At 41.4% G+C, this 8,273-nt stretch overlaps 1 pseudogene across 1 annotated transcript; it reads right to left on the bottom strand.

The window, feature by feature from the left end:
* Positions 1-6: 6 nt before the first annotated feature.
* LOC105531853 lies at positions 7-1,256 on the bottom strand (annotated as a pseudogene). The gene has a single exon (XR_001004874.1). The product of XR_001004874.1 is annotated as a probable ribosome biogenesis protein RLP24 pseudogene (transcript).
* Positions 1,257-8,273: the final 7,017 nt, after the last annotated feature.

Below are 8,273 nucleotides of genomic sequence, written 5' to 3'. Positions count from 1 at the left end.
CATAAATTCTACTTTCCAAAAACAGGAGCTTTTTAAAAGAAAACCACATAATAACTTTTAAAAGGTGCTGGGATTACTCTGCTTCTAGATCGTTGCTGAGCTAGAAAAATGTTTGTTCTACCAGGAATCACAAGTTAGAACTGAATATTCTCCAAAGTGGAAATTCTAGAGTGTAGCGTCACTTCAGGCAAAGATTATTCAGTTCTCATCCCCAACATCCACAACTACCTATGAGAAGGGTTAAACCAGGTCAAAACAGTCCAGCATAATTAGGCTTCATCAATCAATGTCATTATGCTCTTCTAAGATGCAAATAAACCAAAACAGGAAATACTAAAATAAAAATAATATCTGACGCTGCCATACAAAGTGTTAGTTCCTTTTTGTATCCCCCCTCCATAACATTAACAAAGAGAATATTTTACTGCAAAAAATATTTTATTTTATACGTCACTAGCCATGAATTTTTGCCATTAGTTACTATACAAATGCTGCCTAGTGCCATTATCCAAATGGCATAACCATTTTACATCCACAATTCACTTCTATAGTTATAAGCAGAATTTTCGTGATTTACTTAAGTACATCTATCAGTGAAGATTTAACACTGAGATGCAATCTAACATCCGTAATATCTGATGTTATGTAGATGGCAATGTAGGAAAGATGTATTTTAATTGCTTTTCATTTAAGTGGCCTTATGTAAAAAATAAAATAATTTAGTAGTTCCAAGTATCCAAAGGGCATTTTCAAATGTACACCAAAGAAATGGTTACAGAGATTTTTAAGGAGCATCTTCCATGTCCACATCCTCTTGTAACTGCTGTACCATTTTCTCTTCCAATTGCTTCCCTTTGCCTGCAAGAGGGACTCAGATAAGATGGATGTCTTGCTTGACTTCTTTGATATCCTGAACTTTCTGTAGCTATTTTTCTTCAATCTATTCATTATAAATTTAGCTTGGCATTTCTGTTTGATCTCTTCAACTCTCTTCATTGCATCAATAGTTTTATTCCATAGCTCTCGCTGGCATTTGATAGGTTCATTTCTACGTTTTTCAAATTCAAATGAATTATCCACTGTAAGCTCTTTACCAGCTGCTTTCTGGAATGCTTTGGTCCGCCTAACTTTGCGAGGATTGCACTTCTTTTTGAAGTTTTTATGACATTTAGATTTGCAAAATCTGAACACCTTGCAATCATGCCGTGTCCAGGGTAGATGGGCCCCGAACAGAAATAACACTTCTCGATATGCATGTTGAACCTGCATGAGACCCCACCAAACAAACGCTAAGCTTGAGAGGAAGTGACACCTAAGTTCTAGGTTTCTGCCCTATCAGAGATTTAACTATGAGCTACGATGTATTATGCCTAAAATAGTACAAAAGAATTCAGATGCATTTATCTAATTTAATCATCAAAATAGCCTTCTGAGATATTACCCTCTCCTTATAGATGAGGAAGCTCAGGAAAAGATCTCAATATTTAAGAAATGATAAACCCAGGACTTGAAGCTGTATTTGATCCCAAAATTGAAAATGAATCAGTAAAATATATGCAAACATATCAGTAATTTTGTATTGAAAATATCTGCTGCTCCTTTGAAATCAGTTAGGAAAATGATTAACTTATTCTAAAGGTGTTGCGTGTACTTTTGAAAAATATTCTTTTAGAATTATATACAGGTATCTTCAAATGTAATAAATATTGATTTTTCAAACATTCCTACATTTAAGTAGGAAAACTAGGAATCTTTTGGAGCCAGTGATGCTGAGCTAACAAAGTAAAATCAATTTTGAACTGAAATTACCATACGCCTACAAAAGTCAAATAACTTCTAAAGAAAATATTGAATAACACAAATTTCATCGAAAAATATAAATCACCTTCAAGATTATTTATTGATTTAAAGAACACATTCTAGGTTTGTTTATTTGAAAAATGTTTTCTTTGTTTAGGAAGTCCCTCCCCATGTAGAATATCCTTTTTCTTTTTTTCTTTTTTTTTTCTTGTCTCTCTCTGTCGCCCAGGTTGGAGTGCAGTGAGGCGATCTTGGCTCACTGAAACCTCTGACTCCTGGATTCAAGCGATTCTCCTGCCTCAGCCTCCAGAGTAGCTGGGATTACAAGCACCCACCACCACGCCTGGCTAATTTTTATATTTTTAGTAGAGACAAGATTTTGCCACGTTGGCCAGGCGGGTCTCGAATTCCTGACCTCGGGTGATGCACCCGCCTCGGCTTCCCAAAGGGCTGGGATTACAGGCATGAGCCATCAGTATCCAGCCTAGAATATCCTTAAATCCTTCCACAGTGACTCCAGTTTTTATTTCCACCTTTTCGCATTCTACATTTCCTTTGTACTTTTCTTAAGTACACATTCAGCCTGGTATTGGTAACTTCTACCTGCGTTAGCCCAGTTTCCTCAGAAAATATTAAATGTGCAATCCCACAGAAGCAGGGGTGAGTGAAGGAGAAACCAAGTGGTGAAGAGGGGAGAGAAACCTCACAGGGTAGAGTCCTGTATGGCCAGAGTCTGTGACAAGCCGATTTCTTGATTTCACAGGATGTCTTCAGAGAGAACATTTGAAGTTACTGTGAAAGGGGAGAAGAGGGAGTAAGTTTATCTAGTAATTTCTGTTTCCCATTTGTTAGAGGTCACTCCCATGAGGCTTTACTATGCTTACACTTCTCCATTACACAAAAGTGGACCCAAAGCAAATCCGACTGCATGTCATACCTCAATGGCAATAAAAACACCCCAGGACATGTGACCAGAGATGCCGTCAGGTTATACCCACAAGTGACAAGAGGCAGTGGTCTCCACTGCTGCAGCAGATCCTTTAGTTTGTAGTGACAGAAGCAGCAACAACAGTGCTCTGGTTCCACGATCACATTAGCAGCACAGGCAGTTTGCTACTAGAACAGCTCTAGACAGAGCAGGGTGAGGAGACTGGCCTGGCTTGCTCAGGGAGCTAAATACTGTACCCTACCTCTGCTGTGAGACTTCAAAGCGCCTATGCAGGTAAAGCAGCTTGGGCCGTACAGAGAACACATAGTAAATGTTAGCTACTATTAACCTTGTACTGCGTCTTATTTTCTCTAATAAAATGTAAGCTTTAACTGAATTATCACAAACTGGATGACTTAAAACAACAGAAAATGTATTCTCTCACCATTCAGGAGGCCAGAAGTTCAATATCAAGGTGTTTGCAGGGTTTATTACTTTTAGAGGGTCTGAGGGATCATCTGTTCCATGCTTCTTTTCTCACTTCTGGTGGTTGCAGGCAATGCTTAGCTTATAGATGAATCACGCCAATCTCTGACGGCATCTTTTCATGGCTTTCTTTCTTGTGTGTCTGTGTGTCCTCTCATCATCTTTGGATATGAGCCCACCTAACCTTTGGATATAAGTGTCTTATTTTCTCTAATAAAATGTAAGCTTTAACAGCTTACATAATACTGTATTTACCTTTAAATCTTTCATCTGTCCTAGTATTCTAGCATTTTGACGATGGGCATGTAGCAAATGCTAACTGAATTTTTACCTGGATTTAATGTAAAAGTGCTGCTGTTTAGTGGCAAAATTGAGTTATACAAATCAGGAGATTGCAGTTAGCATATTATTTTGCTTTCCCACCAAAGCTCTTTATCAAAAGTGCCCAGGCCAGGTGTGGTGGCTCACGCCTGTAATCACAGCACTTTGGGGGGTCAAAGCGGGCAAATCACCTCAGGTCAGGAGTTCCGAACCAGTCTGGCCAAAATGGCGAAACCTTGTCTCTACTAAAAATATAAAAGTTAGCCAGGCACGGTGGTGCATGCCTGTAATCCCAGCTACTTGGGAGGCTGAGGCAGGAGAATCACTTGACCCCCGGAGGCAGAGGTTTCAGTGAGCGGAGTTCAGGCCACTACACTCCAGCTTGGGTGACAGACTGCGACTCCATCTCAAAAAAAAAAAAAAAAAAAGAAAAGAAAAGAAAAAGAAAGCTCTTGCCTCTATCTACGTTGTATTGCATATTTAAAATGCTTCCATATGCCTGTTTTAGCATTGTACTATGTCTGGTTCCACAAAATATTATTAGGGATTAATATATTAAGCTTCATTCTTTGACTTATTCTCATTAGGCAAATAAGTAACCAGCCATTCTCTAAAGCACAGGTGAGCATGCTATATGGTCTATTCACTTTCGGAAATGGACTAGTATATTTTGCATGAGCAGAAGCTGGTAGGTGACTTATAAAGGTCAACCTTACATACATCATTACAGTATTCTAGCAAGGAGTTTGCCAAACCATGACCAAAACGCAGAGGAAGCAGCATATTTACCCCCATATTCTTAAGTGTCAACTATTAGATTCTGTATAGGGATAGTAACTTCATAGCTATTTGTCATGATGGGCCGTGTTGGGCTAAATTAGCCAGACCAGTCACTTAGTCACCAGATGCAGGGTCTGCTTTGGGAAGGATCTGATTTCAGCCAAGGCAGCTCTCTGAAGCTGGGACAGGTCCTAAAGTTACCTGACAACTACCACCTCTGTTAGTCTTGGTAATTATCCGGTGGCATGACCCAAACCCTCATCCCGAAGAGTCTAGTCACTATGCCCTTCATAGCCTGTGGCTGCTGGCTATGTCCATATATGTTCATGTGTAGTCACAAGTGGGCAAAGGAGCACCTAGAAAACTCAAGTGAGTTGCTGGATTCCACTTATAATCCTCCCTATCCCCGTCAGGTAAGAGCAGCCCTACCTCCTTCTGATGAAGAAAGGCACTTATCTCTGCCAAGACAGTGACAGTCCCTAGACATAAAAAGTCACAAATACCAAGGTGGCAGGCACAGCTTATTATCCAATGGTGGTACTTACTGGGTCCCATGAAGAAAGGTATCCCCTTGAGGACATAGAATTCTAGTCATTCAGAACCCAGGAGTGTAGAGATGGGAAGCATAATGTTCCCCAGTGAATCACTGGGAGTGGTGGCAACTCCTGCTTCCATGCCTAATTCCCATGGCATATTAGCTTCCTAGGGTTGCTATAACAAATTATCACAAACTGGATGACTTAAAACAACAGAAAATGTATTCTCTCACCATTCAGGAGGCCAGGAGTTCAATATCAAGGTGTTGGCAGGGTTTATTACTTTTAGAGGGTCTGAGGGATCATCTGTTCCATGCTTCTTTTCTCACTTCTGGTGGTTGCAGGCAATGCTTAGCATTCCTTGGCTTGTAGATGAATCACGCCAATCTCTGACTCCATCTTCTCATGGCTTTCTTTCTTGTGTGTCTGTGTGTCCTCTCATCATCTTTGGATATGAGCCCACCTAACCTTTGGATATAAGCCCAACCCCTAAGATGTTAGCCTAACTAGCTGACATCTTAGTGAGTTACATCTTCAGAGACCCTACTTCCAAATAAGGTCACATTCTGACATTCCAGAAGAACATGACCTTAAAGTGACACTATTCAACCTACCACACATGCACTTTATCTATTGGAAACACATTGGAATAGGAATACCTGTGGGTCAACGCATATCTGTAACTTGAAGGATCGTATGAAATTGTTACAGAGTATGGCCTCTGAACTGCTGCTTCGGTGTGTTTTCAGCACACCACTGCGCCACATCATCAGGCAGGAAGTTTCTGGGTGGTGCACTATATGATACAGTGAATCCCATGGTCACAGGCCTATTACTGCAGCCTTCTTTACTTTAAAGATGATTCCATGGCCTGACATATATTATGTAGGATTTCATGCCAGTGAATCAAACATTCCATAAGCCCCCAGGTACCAATGCTGGATGAGGCCCTGCAGGAAGGAAAGGTAAGCCTATTCCAAGAATGTGGACCTATTCCACTGATAATGAACCACTAGCCTTTCTGGGGTGGCTCTCTGATTTGTCTCCCCAAGTGATGATACCCCATCAAGCGTGCAGCAGTTGCCCCTGTTGCTGACAGGTGACATTTGGCAGTGGTGGTAACTAGATAGGCCTTGGTAAGTTGGAAACCATTTTCTCTGCCTCTGGGAGTATATGAGTCTCTAAATGCAGATGGCATAAGCTTCCTCTATAACCCAGAGATGAGCACGGTGACTCTCCTGCTGCGGCTTGCTACAGCACAACTTATCCCATCACTAATATCTCCAATATAGTAGCATCACTCTGTGGCTCAGAAAGCAGGGCTACTTCCACTGCAACCTAGACCAGCTGCAGAACTCTTACCTGCTGGGGGCTCCACTTAAAACAGGCAGCCTTTTGCATCAACTGTTACACCGGCCGGGACACTATCCTCAGGTGTGACATACGCTGCCTCCAGAACTCAGGATGGCTCACCAGGCATTGTGCTTCCTTCCTCAGAGTAAGAGAATACATGTTGTCATTTGTTTTATACTTTAGGTCAGATGCATCAAACTGCCCCTCACCATTGGAACCCTGAAAAATTTATGAGTATGGCAAAAAGTTTATAAGGTTTATCCACTGAAAGTTCATAAGCTTTATCTCCTCCCTCTGGAACACATCTCCTGCCGAGTTCTCAATGGTCTAGCCACTTGTTCATCCAGCCTCAACATAGTCATTAGGTAACAGATCTGTTCTTTAGGATAAAGTGGTGTAGTTTACAAAACTATAAATATATATTGTTGCCCATTCTGTGTGAATGCAAATTGTTTCTGATTCCCTTCTCTTATTGAGAGAGAAGAATGCATTTGCACGAACCAAGATGATATTCCATATACTTGGTCCACATGCATCTACTCTAACGAAGATACCACATCTAGCATAGCAGTTGCAATCAAGGCTATTACTTTGTTGAGCTTGTCTATCACCATCTTCCAGGATCCATAAAATTTCTGCAGGGGCCAAAATGGTGAATTGACAGATGTGATGAGATGATCACCTCTGCATCTTTTAGATCCCTAGGGGTGGTACTGCATCCTGCAAGTGACACTATTGTGTATTACTATCTGGCTGAAGTAAGAAGACACAAGGGTAGGCAGTGTCAGAGGCTTCACTTGGCCCTCCACACACGTTATGAAACCACTGTAAGCTTAAACTTGCCCAGGACTCCTTGTATAACCCAACTCCTCCCTCACCCCCTACAAAGAAGCAACAGGGACACTATCTGAATATCAATGTCAATTCAGATTCTGTGTTCAACAATCCTTGAAATCCCTTATATTTCCCCTTTCCTAAGCTTAGAATTACCAGAGCAAATGGCTCTGGATCCCTTTGAGGAAACACCAAAGGGAATCATTACCTTGTACAGATGCCATGGTGTCATGTCTTTCCTCCTGGGACCCAGCCACCTCTTCAGTCTGGGCTCCAGGTCTGAAGTGACTCAGGCCCAGAAATTGAGCAAGGGATGCTAGCATTTTATTGGGGTGACTACCCTTAGCTTCCATGTAACCATCCTTAATTTTATCTAGTGGGACAAACTGAATAGTATTCGTGTTGGCTACCCATTTGTTTTGTCCCTAAAGTGCTATGTTACATTAGCCTTCTCCATAACTCTTTGCAGGTTAGGACCCCTTGACTACCACTCTCACTTTCTCATTAACTGTAACCCCCTGACTTTTGGCAGTTGGGCACTGCCACTTTAGCCACTATTTTTCAGAATCTTGTCATACATTGCCATCAGCAAGCTGAACTGTTTTCTTTTCCTACTATCTGATAGGCCCACTGAGAGCTACCACATATTTTTAGAGATGCTTATATCCCATCATCAGTGCAGGTTTCTACGGCCCTGTTCAATGGTGTGTCCACCGAGCCTTCCCATGGAACACAATCATGTCATCTTCCAAGCCATTCCAACATACCCAATTCCCTTAACCGTTTAAATCCATTCTTCCACCATGTCATAGTAATCCTAGTGTTTCGACTTTGCTCAGAAAGGACCATTACTTTTTCCAAACTTCAAGAAGCCATCCTGGTAATGAGTTCACACCATCTCACAGGATCCTAGCCAAGGTATTAAAACCCTCTAATTTAAGATAACTCTTAGCAATCCAAAGATGCAGTGTAGGGGCTGCCATCAAACTCCTCCCTAATTTTATGTTTTGATCCTCTTAAGCACTGATTCCAACCTCAAGCATATTCCTCCAACTCTTCCTAATTCTTGCAGTTCCTTTGGGGTACAGTCTGTTTCCCCTCACTTCACGTCCAGCACCTCAACTGAGTTTTGCTTATCATCACTTAACTCTAATTTTAGGCCTGGAGATACTAACTATAATGGCCTGGAGACAGGACAAGTCTTGAAGGGAGCATGTTTCCTGAGGAAAGAAGCC

Source organism: Mandrillus leucophaeus, unplaced genomic scaffold (assembly GCF_000951045.1).
Source record: "Mandrillus leucophaeus isolate KB7577 unplaced genomic scaffold, Mleu.le_1.0 Scaffold914, whole genome shotgun sequence".
Taxonomy (NCBI): Eukaryota; Metazoa; Chordata; class Mammalia; order Primates; family Cercopithecidae; genus Mandrillus; species Mandrillus leucophaeus.
This window is presented reverse-complemented; position numbering and strand designations above follow the sequence as displayed.